General features: G+C 31.4%; 1 pseudogene; it reads right to left on the bottom strand.

Moving 5' to 3' along the window:
- Window positions 1-13,967: 13,967 nt before the first annotated feature.
- On the bottom strand, window positions 13,968-15,929 carry LOC116120203 (annotated as a pseudogene).
- Window positions 15,930-16,423: the final 494 nt, after the last annotated feature.

Raw genomic sequence — 16,423 nt, 5'->3', positions numbered from 1 at the left:
ATTGTTAATAAACCGTTAAAAGTTAAAACTTACACTATCAAGAGTTAATGAATATTTAACAAATCAAATGGATTTTTGTTATTTGATAAACCTCGGGAGAATTTTGTTATTAGATCATACATATAGGGTCAATTTGAACTCTAGAAATTTCCCAAAATTTGGTCTAAAGTAATGGGCTTTCAGTGTGGGCTCTAGCCCATTGTATTGCATATTGTTTGCTGCCTTGAATGAAATGGAGTCCATTAATGTCTTCTAGGTTCCTTTCAAAATTGTGTGTTTGTTTTTTTTAACCCAACTTTGTCAATTCAAACCCCCAAACAAAAACCCTAATTCCCAAATTAAGCGTTTTTTAGACCCTTTCTTTTGAAATGCTTTTCATTTGACTCTTCTTCTTCTAGTTCTCTACAATACCCGCAAACCCATTTTTGTTGTACTAGTGTTTATGGAGGGAATACCGCAGCCAATACTTAGAACTGTAGAGGAATTCTTCGGCGACTTCAAGGGCGGACGAGCTGGCTTGATCAAGGCTTAAACTGATGTTGAGAAGTTATACCAGCAGTGCGATCCAGAAAAGGAGAATTTGAGCCTATACGGAGTTCCTAATGAGACATGGAAAGTTGACCTGCCTGTTGAGGAAGTGCCTGCCGAGCTTCCTGAGCCAGCTTCAGGTATAAACTTTGCAAGGGATGGAATGCAGGAGAAAGACTGGTTATCACTGGTTGCAATGCATAGCGATTCCTGGTTGCTTGCTGTTGCATTCCACTTTGGTAAGAATGAAAGGAAGAAACTCTTTCAGCTGATAAACTCAATTAAATTTCTTGGCATTACTCTTCCACATTTTCTCTTGCAAGTCCCGACCTTAAAATTCTCTCTTTCATTTTCATTTGCTTTTCTTCTCTTCTAGAATTGAAAATGGTGGAACCTGCCGGGGATATCGCGGGTGTCGTGAGCGCTGTCGTTCCGGTTGGCAAGTGGCTGGCCACTCCGATTTGGCGTCAATTTATGTACATGTACGCTTATGTTGAATTTGAGGTTGTAATGTTGAATTAGAAATCGATTTAAAAAATGAAACATGAAAATACACGTCACTTCTTGAAAATCATTGGATTAATATAAATATAATAAAATATTGCTATTCTAACATTGATCCATAACATTATTAAATTGTTTTGAAAAATATGTAAATGTCTTTTTTTTTTTTTTTTTTTTATAATGACCGAGGATGTCTGGGTCAGCTTGTGCGACCACAACTAATCCACTGAGACCTGAAACTATAGACTCGTTAAGAGCTCTAGTGACTACTCATCTCAACTAATCCCTCCGGATGCCTGAACTATCAGTGGAGTAAGAGTTTTAGTGATCACCCCTATTAGTAGCCATGAGAATTCAAACACGGGAGATCATGTTAGATTCTCTTCTTGCTCTATTTCTTTTATTATCAAGGGAACTCGAACTTGAGAGACCATATTAGATACTCTTTTGCCCTTCTATCAACAAACCATCTAGTGGTGGTGATTAAACTATGCAAATGTCATCTCTTATACTTTTTCATGATAATTATAGTAAATATCTTTTTTAATGAAGATTTATTAATCAATAATATTATCGAACTAATTTAAAAAAATTATGAACATTTGTGGATATATATATATATCAACCAAAGGAACACACAAACATCGTGGAGAGCTTATTTTTCTTCGTAAAATTCTATTTGATTGATGATCCATCAATGATCCTTGAAAACAGTAAACATTTAATATAAAAAGATTGAATTTATCAATTTCATGAAAATCAAAATAACTTTATAATAAATACTTGAAATAAAATCTTATATCTTTTGATAAAACCATGTAAGTCTTTGAATATCCTGCCAAGATAAGATGAAAATATATGAATTTCTTTTGCTAAGAGATCGATATTTTCTTTTGATAAGATGAAAATATTTTTTTTTTTTCTTCTTAAATAAAGTGTATACCAAAACTAGTAATTTGTCATTGGCTTAACAATATCCAAAAATTAATTGATAAAGTTTGGTTCTTTTTTGAGAAACAATCTTGATATTCCAATCTAAGAATTTAAAAAAATTATTGATCATTGATGTCCCCGTCTAAGAATTTTAAAGTGTTCAAAAACACAAGAATAGTGCATATGTACGAAGCAGATGTAAATAATAGACAATATTAAGAGAATAAGTAAATTGATGAAATAAATACATCAATTTATGATACGGTTCATGTTATATTTCTTTTGTGGTACTATAGAATAACTTTAATATAATATTGTAGATATATAAATTAATTAACAAAATCTCTCTATTGGTAATAAACCGTTAGAACTTATACTATTAAGAGTTAATGAATATTTACTAAATCTGTATATCAAATGGATTTTGTTATTTGAGAGGCCTCGAGAATTTTTGTTATTGCATCATAAGTATAGGGTTAATTTAAAGTCAAGAAATTTCCTGTGAGATTGATTACTTAGAGAATATATTGATGAAAGAATATTAACAACATAGGGTTTAGAGTAATTATCTAAAATGATATAATATTGCTTTCATCCATTAATTTTATTTACCGATAACATTACCAAACTGATATGACAATAGTTCACTCAATTATAAGTTTTTTTTTTTTTTTTTTTTTTTTTTTTTCTTGGCCTATAAAGATAAAAGAGAGGCTGAGTTGCTTCTGAATATTCATTGAATTTATAGCCCACTTTCTTTTTAATTTTCTCACTATTAGATAGTAAAAAATGAAAAAACTTAGTTTGAAAGAAACATAAGTAGTTCGATCTTATGAAAGGAAAAGAAATAAATTAATTAATTGGTAATTGCTTCCATCTCATTTGTCAAATTTCTTATATTAATTTTAGAAAGTAAGATATAACACTCTTATGAAGAGGCATGCATTATCATAAACAAATCTTAGATTTTATCTCAAAAGAAAACCTATATTCAATAAGAATTTGAAAGAATAAAAACCTTTCAATTTCCAACTTTTTCTTTGGAAACAAGTTTGGAAACCAACTGCAAGGTTTTAATATTAAGTATGAACCATAGTTCAAATACTTCATGATATATCTAATGATATTTTTTCTTCATTAAACTAAATTAAATTTCATAGCATCACTCTTTCCCATTTTCTTTATCAAATTATCCCTAGCTAAAACTCAACCGAAGCAAAGAATCTCTCTCAAATAAACTATGTTAAATTTTGTAGCATCACTCTTTTCCCTTTTCTTTTATTGAATCCCATGCTAAAACTCAACCGAAGCAAGAAATCTCTCTCAAATAAATTAAATTAAATTTTGTAGCATCACACTTTCTCCTTTTCTCTTACCCTTAGATAAAGCTCAATCAAAGCAAGAAATCTCTCCAAAATAAACTAAATGAAGCATCACTCTTTACCCTTTTCTCTTCATCCCTTAACTGAAACTCAACCGAAGTAAGGAATTTCTTCCAAACAAAGCTAAATTAAATTTAGTAAATCATTTATTCCAGTTTCTCTTGTCAAATCCAAAGCTAAACTCAACCAAAGCAAGGAATCTCTCCCAGATAAACTCAATTATTATTATTATTTTGAGAATGAGAATTGAGGGAATGGGAGAGAGATTAATTTTTTTATAACTAAAAACTTTCAATAATTGCTTGACATTATTGTAAGAGGCTTTACACTTTGGATGTCTTGAAGTTTCAATTACTGAAGTTAAGTTTCGTAATTTGAACTATATGTTTATTGATATATATAAAATTTGTGTCATTTTTCCTCAAGATAAAAAAAGAAAGAAAAGAAAGTGTCTTTGAATGATGATACCTCTCTAAAAACAGCATTACTTCAATTGTTTATTTAAAGTAACGGGGTCATCCCAGAAAGACTTTTACACGTAGCCTTATATTCCGTTGGTTGGATTGTTGATTGCGGTCTTTTTCTCTTTGCTTTTGTCTAAATGCTGTCCTCTTTGTTTAATTCCAAGAAATTTCACATTCCACAGTAACTTCATTATATTAAAAAAACTTATGCTTTCTTCATTCCCACTCCCACTCATCACCTCTTTGTTTAATTCCAAGAAATTTCACATTCCAAAGTAACTTCATGGGTTATCATCTCTGAATCTCTGATTCTTTTTAATCAAGAAAATTAATATTTTGCTAGTAGGACATGAGAAGGTTTACACGCCCCCATGATTTTTAAAAAGTATTATATACTCCATATCAGAGGGTTTTTTAAGAAACCAGTGTTTATTGTACCGAAAGGTATTATTTATCCCTTATATTTATAAAAAACTGCACCATAAAATATCAAAAACCTTTTATAAAAATATCAAAAATCCTCTTAGCATATTTCATAGAGGGCATTTAGATCATATGATATTTTATTATAAGGGTATATTATATTGACGAAAAGAAAGATCACCTTGAAGATCATTAGGATTGTTTAGAAAATGTGTTTGGTTGGTTCGAATCAATTAGTGAATTATATGTTTGGTTGGGAGAATAAATAGGTGGGTATGTTATATAGATTATTAAATTGCCCTCTTTTTTAAATATTAATATAATAGTATTTTTTATTATTATTTTTATTATTATTTTTTTAACCCCCTACATTTGAAATTTTGCTAAAACACCTCAATCATATAAAACTTTAATTTGTAGCAAAATCACCTTCACATACCCCAAGCCACTGCTAGCAGCCATCCACTACCATCGACAGTCGACATAATGGCGCACGAGTGGCTGTATATGGCCAACGTGCGCTGGCAAAACTGGAAATGGCCATGGTCACAAATCCATGGCCAGAAACGACCATAGGTTTGACCATGAAATGACCATAAAAACGCTAGATCTGGCCGTTTCTGGCCATGGATTTGTGATCCATGGCCAGAAAAGGCCTTATTGGGGCATGATCAGCAAGATCCTACCGATTGTACACCATTACGATGACTGACGCTGGCAGTTAGCGGTGGTGAGTCATGGCTGACAGCGGTCTTGGGTGGATAGGGGTATTTTGATAACTTTAAAACTTTTTTATGGCTAGGGTGTTTTAGCTAATTTCTCAAATGTAGGGAGTTGGGTAATTCCTATTTAGTAGATATTTGAGGGCAATTATGTCCGAAATGGTTTTTAATTAAGGGCAAAATGGGTAGAAAAATCAAATTACCCTAGTAATGTTTTAATAACACTCCCTAACAAGGTAATAAGATTACCTCCCACATTATCAACAGTAAATACTATTTATAATTAAAGATTACTGTAATATTTTATTACTATAATATATTATTACTTGCAAATCAAACACCGGAATCTTGCAAAATAAACGAAGATTACCTTTGTTACCTTATATACCTCCGATCCAAACGGCCCCATAGGAGTAAATAAAATAAAGTAAGAGCTAAAACATAAAAGTAGTCAAACAATTATAAAAATAAGAAACTTGATAGTTTCTAAGATTGAATTTTAGCAAGATCCATTATTAAATATTGTTGGAGTCTCATACCAACTAGGTACGCTCAAACCTACTGGTTTATAAGAGAGGGTAATCCTCTCATTCAACAAGGCCTTATTGGGTGAGGAGTCAAACCCTCCTTAAATTCTATCAAATATGTTTTAATGGATTCAAAATGTGTTTGGTATGGTTTATTCGGGTAAAGCTTATTGAAAGTATAGCTTTTATAAAAAAAGTTCTTAGTTGTTTAGTTAGGAAAATGATAAAGAACTTTCTAGTCTTAATTTACCGGAAAGGTCTTACATTTAAGGTATTTATCACTCGATCCTTCATTGGTTTCAAAATTGTGTGCCAAATTTGACCTTGTGATGTTTTCAAGCATTATGTGCCAGATCCAGCCTCTCATGTGAGCTAAGGCCCTTTAGCGATGTCAAAAGACAATGGAAGCTGCGAGGCCAACTATGGTAATGTTGGCTCATAGGTGAAGTTGATAAGTTGAAGGGTCAAAGGGAGATAAGTAAATGGTGATAGGAATAATTAATTGTTATTCTATGTGTGCGTTTGGTTTGTGGTTATTTTCCATTACTCCATTAATGTCATCTTTATATTACTGACATTACCATGTTTGGTTGTCAAGTAATAAAAGTTTCTAGTAATTCTCCAATATCAATAGTAATCACTATTGGTTATATAAGTGGTAATCTGAATGCCACTATTTTTTAGGACAATTTTATCCCTAAGGGGGCATTTGGATCATATAATGTTTTATTATAAGGGGATGTTATATTAAGGGAAAGATAGATCATCTTGAAGATTACTGGAAATGTTTAGGAAATGTGTTTGGTTGGTTCGAATAAATTGGTGAGAAATATGTTTGGTTAGGAGGGTAAATGGGTGGGTATGTTATGTAGATTACTAAATTGGTCTCCTTTTTTAGTATTAATATAATATTACCGTTGATCGTACGCCATTACGATGATTGCCACTGGCGACTGGCGGTGGTCTTGGGTGGCTAGGGGTATTTTGTTAACTTTTAAACTTTTTTATGGTCAAGGTGCTTTAGCTAATTTCTCAATGTAGGGGGGTTGGGTATTATTATTTAGTAGACATTCGAGGGCAATTGTGTGCGAAATGGTATTTAATTAAGGGCAAAATAGATATAAAAATCATATTATCCGGTAATCTTTTAATAACAGCCTTTGCGGAGGGTATCTGATTATCCCCTACATTACCAATAGTAAACACTATTTGCAATAAAAGATATCGTAATATTTCGTTATTTGCAAACCAAACAACAGAATCTTGTAAAATAAACGAAGATTATCCCAATTATCTTATATTACCTTGATCCAAACGCACTCTAATTAATCAAAATTTTGAATTATAATGCCTTTGTTTTGAAAACAATTTAGATGAATCCTACCATTACAATGTTACCCCTAAGTAATAAAATTTTTGGACAGTAAAACCCTTATTTTAAAAACAATTTGCACGAACCATGCCATAACACCCCAGCCACCCAAGAGGACTATCGGCCACCACCGTCGGTCGGATCTAGTTAATTGTGCATTGATTTGGATGTTTTTAGCTAGATTAATGGTTGAAAACGTCCAAATGGTTGCAAATCTGGCAAAAAATGACTAGAATAGATCTGTCCGTTTTCGGCCATCGATCTGATTGGAAATGGCTAGATCAGTGTGTTAGAGTAGATGCCCTAGAGCCAATAAATTATTGTAGAATTGACTCTTTATAATAATGTTCATTAATCAATAAAAGACATTTTATTCTATATCGCGTAAATCATTATTATTGTAATATGTATTGATATATGTCCTTAGAATGGTAGAACCGTGATGAGGGTATCAAGTGTTTCAAATCTTGATAGTGAGAATCCTATGAGCACATATGGTGGCCATTCTAGAAACGTCCATAGCTCTAATATTATTTTGAAGTAAGGGCACAGATAATACGGTAAGACTATCATAGTGTTGAACGACCTTGTCGAAAGGTAGTGACTGATCTCACTTGTCAAGGTTGTTTGGTGACAACTTGGTGCAACACATGGGTGCTTGCTGTAGGTGATTACACCGCAGCAAGTTCACTGGACTGACCCATCAGAGGATTCCATATGGATGGTAACCCTAGTGTTTATGGAACAAATCCTCTAACAAATGGTGGCGCATGTGAACCTTAGACTCGAGATCACCAGAGCGCCTTGTGCACCGATGGGTGTAGTTTGACACTAGCCTAACGCAGTTCTTTTCAGAGCTGTCAATCCGATGGTGATTAGCTACATCAAGGAGTGTATTAAGACTATGGTGGATTGACAGAAGATTCATCACTCCTGGGTACGGGAGAAGTTATCTCATGGCGCAATTCAGTATATGGCAATGACGTTAAAACTTTGGCCACAGTGAGATTGAGTTGTTGCTCTATCAAGTTTATAATACGAGTCATTAGTCCAGAAATTAAATACATAATATCGAGAGTAACCGAAGGTTGACACTATTTCTATGCCTTCGTCTTGTCGAGATAACGTATGATGAAATGATTGAATTGCACGGTAACCATATCGTTGACATGTAGCTACTTTGCTGAATCCAAATCTATCGGGTGACCATAATGCCTTGCTAGGGGCAAATCTTGGTCTGTGTATTAGTGAGAAGATTAATTAGTGTTAATTGCGATACTATACACTGCCAATATGATGAGTAGCCTATGTGTCACACACATAGAAGATAATTTAAGACTCAGGAAGAAAGAAGGGTGTTTTCATCTTTTTAGGTGAAAATTGTATTTTGATAATTTCACAGTGCAATTAAATTTGCTGAGGTCATAGCCTTTATTTAATTTGTTATAAAAATTAAATAAGTGAAATTACGTTTAAATATGTGTTCGCACATATTTAAATATATTATCATTATTGTTAAATGTTAATATATATTAATTGATTTTAATTGAGATAATAATGGAAAATAAAATATCAAATTGGGAGTGTTTGACAATATGGGGTGTTTGGGTTAGAGCCCAAGCCTCTTCTATATGGGAATAGGGCAACTTGATTATTTTCCTATAAAAAGAAAAAAATGTGTGATTATTCAATGAGTTGTTTTTCTTTTTTTTTTTTTTAAAGTAAAAAGCACACATAGCAGCTCCTCTCAATACACTCCCATGGCAAAAACACTTTAGGCTCAAAAATCAATTCAATTGATTTCCTAGCTTCTTAATCTTGAAGTCAAAGAGAATCTAGCAAATCCCTCTTTGGTTCTTTTGAGATTGTCTTTGTGTGGACTATGTGGGTTCGATCCTACACTTAGATCGGTAGCAAAACATTCATTGACAAATTTGGAAGAGCCTCCAACGTGCGTATGGTTCTAAACTCAGATTTATTTTTTTCCTGCAGATTTTATTTTAATATGAATAGTAAAATTATACCATTGATCATGGCTCATGTAAACGATCTCTATATTATATTTGTTTTGTTTCGCTGCGTATATGGGACCATTTACTAACACAGTGCATGACATGCCATATTCGACCGATTGTGCACTTTCCAGGCCCCATTGTCTGCAACAGCAGTTGGCAATGGCCTAGGTGGGTGGGTAGAGACGATTTTGTTAATATTTTAACTTTTATTATGACTGGAGTGATTTAGCAAAATCTCAAATGTAAGGGGTTAAAAGTAGTTCAAATAATAATAATAAAGAAAAACAATTCAATAATCTATATAATATATTCATCAATTTATTTCTTCCAACCAAACATATCACTATAACATATCTTGTAATTTATTATAATCTAACCAAACTTATTTAATATAATATTTTCAGTAATGTTTAAGATAATCTATCTTCCTACTAATAAAATATCCACAACTTTTATTAAGAAAATAGGGGTAAGGGTTGAATTTTCAACCCAGTGGAAGGTCAGTACCTGAAACGCTGTTATTATAATTTAAAGTAAAGGAGTTGGGTAACTTGGGTTTGAAGAAAGATATCCACAATCTAAAGTACTTGTTTTTTAACCGAATTTCTTTTAATGTCCGAATTTTCAACCCAGTGGAAGGTCAGTACCTGAAACGCTGTTATTATAATTTAAAGTAAAGGAGTTGGGTAACTTGGGTTTGAAGAAAGATATCCACAATCTGAAGTACNAGTAATCATACTATAAATCTTTAGTATAATATTATAATTAATTTGTTTATAATAGAATGTTATAATTAATTAAGTAATCATTTAATTAATGTTACAATTAATTAAGTAATCGTACTATAAATTTATAATTTAATGTTATAATTAATTAAATATTTAATCATTTAATTAAGTATTGTGTTAATGTTTATGTAGTAAATTAGTAATTACTAATATTTATAATATAATGTCATAATCAATTAAGTAATCATTTAATTATGTAATGTTATAATTAATTATGTAATCTTACTATAATGTAATGTTATAGTGAATTAAGTAATCATACTATAAATCTTTAATGTAATATTATAATTAATTAAATTTTTAATCATTTAATTAAGTATTGTACTAATGTTTGTAATTAAATGTTATAATTAATTAAGTAATTAAGTAATTATACTATAAATCTATAATGTAATGTTATAATTAATTAATTTTCTAATTATTTAATTAAGTAATATACTAAATGTTATAAGTCAATTAATTAAGTAGTAATCAATTAATGTAATGCTATAATTAATTATACTATAAATCAATTAAGTAATATTATAAAATTATAATTAATTAAGTAATTATTTAACTATAACGTAATGTTATAATTGATTAAGTATGATATTTAATTAGTAATTAAATTTATTAATGTTTATCAATTTATTATATATAATTAATTAATTGCTAATTTACTATAGATATACTTAGAACTTGATAATTGAAGTAAATAATTAAACATATTATTATTCAATCAAATATACTATTTTATTCAAAAATGATTCTTTTAATAACATTAAAACACTTTTAATTGAAACCCAATTCTAATTATACACTTAATTAATCAAAACTTTAATATTAATATATTAAAGTTTTTAATATGGTGTAGTTTATATGTAATAAGTATCATTGTACATTTATTTAATTAGGTTATTCTAAAATTTTAACTTTTTATATTTTAAATTTTTTTATATGTAAAATAATGAAACCCCCCATTATTCACAAATATTTCATTGGAGCCCAGGATCCAAAACAGGTTCCAAAAATCAGTTCCAAACAGGTTCCAAATCAGGTACCCGCTACAGGTTTCAAGCAAGTTCCAAACCAGGTACCCGTTTCAGGTTCTTTTTTCAGGTTCTGGTTCCTCCACACATAAGAACTAGAATCGGAACTGCACAGTGTCAATTCCAATAAAATGAAATCAGAACCTACCCGCATAGTACCGATTCCGATTCCGGTTCTACCTGCTACCGGTGCTCACCCCTAGCATGCGATACACTTTTTTAAGTAGGATTAGTAAAGGAGTAAGGTGACATCCACATCTTCTCCTATAAATTTTTTCTTACAACATAACGTGATAATTCATAATTAGTTAATTACAATTTATCAGCTGAGATTATTACAAACTGATTAATTATAATCTATCACATCAAAATTATGAAAAGAAATTTGTAAGAAGAAGTTGTAGATATAGCATTTTCCTTCGTAAAATCCTATTCTTAATATATTTTAGGATAATATTCTAATAATATGTTTGGTACATTATTAAAAAACATTTTCTGAAAATATTTAGATTATATTTTAACATTTTATATTTGTTAATTTAATTAAACAACCCTCTATAATAAAAGTTTATAAATTAAATGATGTCAAACTTAGTTTGCATATAACTTTAAGAATAATGCTATGTGCACTAACCAATTTATACTAATCTAAGTACTAACTTTGAAAATTTGAAATTTTCCCTAAAAAAAAAAAATTATTTTTTAATATTAATACTTGTATTAGTATAATTGATTAGTATACGTAGCATTACTCTAACTTTAATATGATAATATCTTCTCACTAAGTTTAATATGGGCTTAAAGTATCTCAAAAATATGTTGGGCATCAATTTCTAAAGGCCTTAAAAACTGGACCGATCACTGTAATGATACACCCACTCCCTTTAAGTATGAGCCCCTCGATTATTAAGGATTTTTCGGTCATTTGTCTAATTTTATTTATACCATAGTTTTATTAATTATCAATTGCGTTATTGCATTTGTTTGCAATATGTTTATTTATCAAAACTACCATCTCTATAATCCCAAGAGATTGGCATGTAGATTAAAAAGATTTGCTCACTTCAATTCATTAAAGGCTTATAAGACGTTTAATAAACTCCGAAGATTAGTCAAAATGTATGCAAAATGATCTAGTGAACCAAAAAAAAAAAAAAAAAACTATCATCTCCACTACTCTATGTCTGGTAGAAAATGGGCAAACTTAGCACCTATTTGGGGTCGTTATTAGATAACTGAGATAATATTTTTTAAATTGAGTAGATAACGATGTTTGGTTGGTTTGTAAAAAATTATTTTTGGAATATTTTGTGACAAACAGTAGAATTTGGGGGGGTATGTTGTCAAGAATCTTAATATCAAGTTTTTTTTTTTTTTTTTTTTGGGGGGGGGGGGGGGGGGGGTTGTTAAACTTACTTATCATTGGTAATACAATTTTGTTTCCCATGTTGCCCCTAAACAATTGAGCATTTGGTCCAAATTAGCCTTATATTTGTTAACATTTACAAAACACCCAATTCACTCATGCAGACACTTTTGTCCTCGCTTTTTAAATTTTTCGAACAATATTGCCCTTGTTATTGCCATTATTTACAAAAATGTCATTATACCCAGAACTAGCCATCACCATCGATCGCCGCCGGAGGTTGCCAAAAGTGGCCATAATGGTGTATGACAAGTCATGTGCCGATGAGGCTTTTTTCAACCATAGATCACAGATCCATGGTCAGAAGAGGCCATATCTGGTTGTTTCAAGGCCAAAGATGTAGTTATGAAACGGCCATAGATCTGGCTGTGAAAAGTTGGGGATTAAAAAAATTATTCAAAAAAATAATAATAAAAAGTACGATTATATTAATATTAAAAAAGGAGAGCAATTTAGTAATGTATATAGCATACCAACCTATTTATCCTTCCAATTAAACATATTATTAATCAATTTATTCGAATCTAACCAAACAAATTTTTTAAATATTCTCAATAATTTTCAAAGTGATCTTTTATTTTGTTAATATAATATTTTTCTATAATAAAATATTATAGGATTCAAATATTTCTTTCGAGTAAACAATATAACGTGGAGTGTCCACTAAGTTGTTGTTCTACTGAAGTCCATGTGCAATGTGTCCAGTGTCCTTGAATTATTGGTCAATGGTGGGACAATGGCCCAATTTTATTAAGAAAGTAAGAATCCACTTTCAAATCACCACCATCCTTTCTGTAAACATGTGGGATTCCCAAATAAAAAAGAGTAGTATTTCATTACTTTTTAATTCTTAATGGATATATCTTCACAAAGAGAAAGTCAAACACTAAACCAAGGTAAATAAACATTCGAATGATGAGAGTTTGAGAGATAAAGATAATGCTTCATGGATACTGTTTTGGCAGTTGGATGTCAGGTGTTTAATAGTGAGTTGATGTGATGATACATAAATGAATTACCTAGTGAGGCTCCCTCTCTCTCTTCTACTGTGAACAGTATTTTTTTTTCTTCTCTTTCTTTTATTTTTGGGTTTTAGGATTTTTGGTAATTCTCCACGTGAGCAAAACCCAAGCCCAACATCTCTTCCTCTCACCTACGTGCCATTGACAACCTCTCAGTTCATGCCATTGACAATCTAATCTCCCAACTCCTTCCTTCTCTCATCTCACGACTCACGTCATAAAGATCTCTTAGTTTCTCTTGTGTATTTTCTCTACAATCTTGAGATGCCAAAAAAAGTAATAATGATATAGAATTTTGGTGGATTTGTGAGGGACCGAAGAGGTGATGATCTAACAATTATATATACATACATACACATCCTCCCTTTACTAAATAGCTCGTAATTCGTGTGATGTTAAGTGATTTTGTGTTTGCTTGATTGCTTCAGAGAAGGGACATGTCTAGTTGATGGTTTAAAGGGAATTTTAATATGTTCCATCTTCTAGATTTGGTTGCACTCAATTTCATTGATGATTATTGATTTGTTTTTTGTATGGAATAAGAACTTTTCTTTCAATTTCTCTTTTTTTTTTCAATTTAATTATGATTTTTCTTTTGAATCGATTCAAGTTCTTAGGGAACAGTAAGAATTAAAGATAATTCTAAAAGATTTTATTGGGATATGTATTAAGGAATTGGATGATTTAGATCATTGGCGAACAAATAGCATCGCTCACGACTTCATTTTCCAAGTCACTGCTAGGTAGGTTTTATACCATTATTTCATGTATCAAACTAAAATCCATATTGTTTCACCTGGGACTCAAATTCACAATAATTAACACAATCAAAATCAATTCAATGACCAGCAAAGATTAATAACACGAGGTTCATCGCTCCAGTCATGCAGTATCCACTACACATTATGAAGAAAAAAATGAAGGAAGGTTTTAAGTACATAATACGAAGAGAAAAGAAGATATTCATTATGAAGTCTGAGGCGCTCTATACATATTATGAGACTGACTTCATTTTCGTTAAAGATCGAATTGGTCAAACAACTCTATAAAGATATTAACCAATCAAAATATACCAGAAATGGAGGAGTTAATTACCTTCATAAAAATTGCATCCCCTCCTTTCGGAGCACTTAGAAACATATCTCCTCCCAAATGCTCTACACCTGCATCACCACAAGCCTTTCGGTCAAGTCATAGACTAATAACATCAATTTATCTACGTCAATGAATTTATGGCAGCATCGATCACATATTTAATTATTGTCACGGTCTGTTACCTGGATATGAAGGGGCATCAGCTATAACATGAGACAAATCAAAATTAATACCTTTAATGGGAGGATACTTGGAAGTTATAATCCCAAGATTAATACTATTTCCACCACGCCCACATCAACTAATGATTTCAAGCCTTCAAATCATTTGTAAATATCAATAACTTTCTTTATGATCAAGGTGGTATGGCTGGACATTCCCTCGTTGAATGTCCGACCAAGCCGCTGATCACTCCCGTACTAATCGAATGATTTCATCCCATGTGCCCCGTTAAAAGGGTTCCACCTTCTAGCATAGCATTGTTTAAGTGATACCTGATAACCAGTATCTATAATATAAGTTTGAGAAGTGCTAGGCTTATAAAGACAAATACAAAGGGGGCATACAAAGACAATTACTACCCTTGATCTTCATGATTTCTCTTTCTCTCTTTTTCCGTTCTTTCTTTGTTTTTTCTTCTTTCTCATGTCACTTTGTAACCCTTTTTGTATAGGTTTTTGTAAGGATAGCATTTTTCTATAAGTTTTCTGATAGAACAAATAGTAGATAGATAGAATAAAACGTGTATAATTCTTTTTGATAACTCAATTATTATGATTATTCCAACTTCAATTTTCAGCAACTTTTCAAATTTAATAATTTATCTTTTAATTTTGAGCCTAAAGATAAAGAATTGATACAAAAAGAACATAAATGGGGCGATACAATCATGTTTTTAGAGTTATGTGCTATGTGTCACTGCAATTAGCTATATAAAATCTATAGAGTTGATACTATTACACATTATGAGGGTGATTGTTTGAGCTTATAAGTTGGTCAAACTAGTTTATAAGCTTTAAAATTAAGCTAACATGTTTGTTTATAACTTTTTTGTCAAACGCATCAACTACTTATCAGTCAATTATAAGTATTTTAACCAAATACATAACTGCTTAAAATTTCAAATGTTTATAAACTCAAATTAACTTATAAGCACTAACTACTTATAAGCTAATTTTCATAAGCTCAGTAAAACAGACTCTAAATAGCAAAGGGCATTCTGATTTGTGGTTATCAATCTACTGTATAAAGTTGGTTGATATTACACACATTATGTTCCAGATAAAAGATCATTAGTTGATATCAATTGATCACATGGCGGGACAGTTGATTCAAAGTATAATATAGATTATAGACAATAACAAAGGACCAACAGACCCTTCATCTCGATTCTGAGTAAGGAACTTGCAAATAGTCAGCAACGTACCCTCTCTCAATTTGACTATTCTCTCCTGTTTTAACATGATAGTTGAGTATATCATAGCTCACCAGGAGCCGTAGCATCCGGTCAAGCATGACAGGTGCATCGGGGTTCTTGGTGGGGAGTCTACTTGCAATCTCCTAAGGTGAGAGGAAAATGTTGCTGTCGCTGGAGGCAAACATGATGTCTATATGTTCAGCTTGATGGTTGATTTCAGGACCATTAGATAAACGGCAACATTTGCTAGCCTGATGGCTTCTTCTTCTTGTTGTTGCAACATGTCAGGTGTGGTTTACAAGTGTTCGCTACTTATCCACTTACAGTGGGTATTTTATCAAGGGTATTAAAAAAATAAAAATTCATAGCTCTTCTTAATTTTAACCCAACATGTCAAATCGGGGTTTGTATTATTGCAGTCAGATACTCAGACTAATCTGACGGGCCAGAAATATATTGTTAGTCGATAGCTTTTTGTATGAATGTGCCTACAGTTCAATACTTGCTTCACTCAACTCCCCAGCTCATCAAAATCTGTAAATCTTTCCCCAACTTACAAAAAATCTGTTAACACGCTACAGTCAAATTTATCCTCTCTACGTACATTGTGTTCTTCTAAATGGGTGACGTCTAACATTCCCACCCTCATGGTTTGGCGAAATGACATCTCCCCTTCTTCCTCAAATCTTTTACTGAACAAATAAGGAAAATTTTTTTTTTTTATCTGTTTAATGTGAAAGAAATTTAAGTGTTGTTAAGAAAATTCGCAACAATTAG

The sequence above is a fragment of the Pistacia vera genome, unplaced genomic scaffold (assembly GCF_008641045.1).
Source record: "Pistacia vera cultivar Batoury unplaced genomic scaffold, PisVer_v2 Contig929, whole genome shotgun sequence".
In the NCBI taxonomy this organism is placed as follows: Eukaryota; Viridiplantae; Streptophyta; class Magnoliopsida; order Sapindales; family Anacardiaceae; genus Pistacia; species Pistacia vera.
The sequence above is the reverse complement of the archived record's forward strand: the minus strand, read 5'-3'. Positions and strand labels throughout refer to the sequence as shown.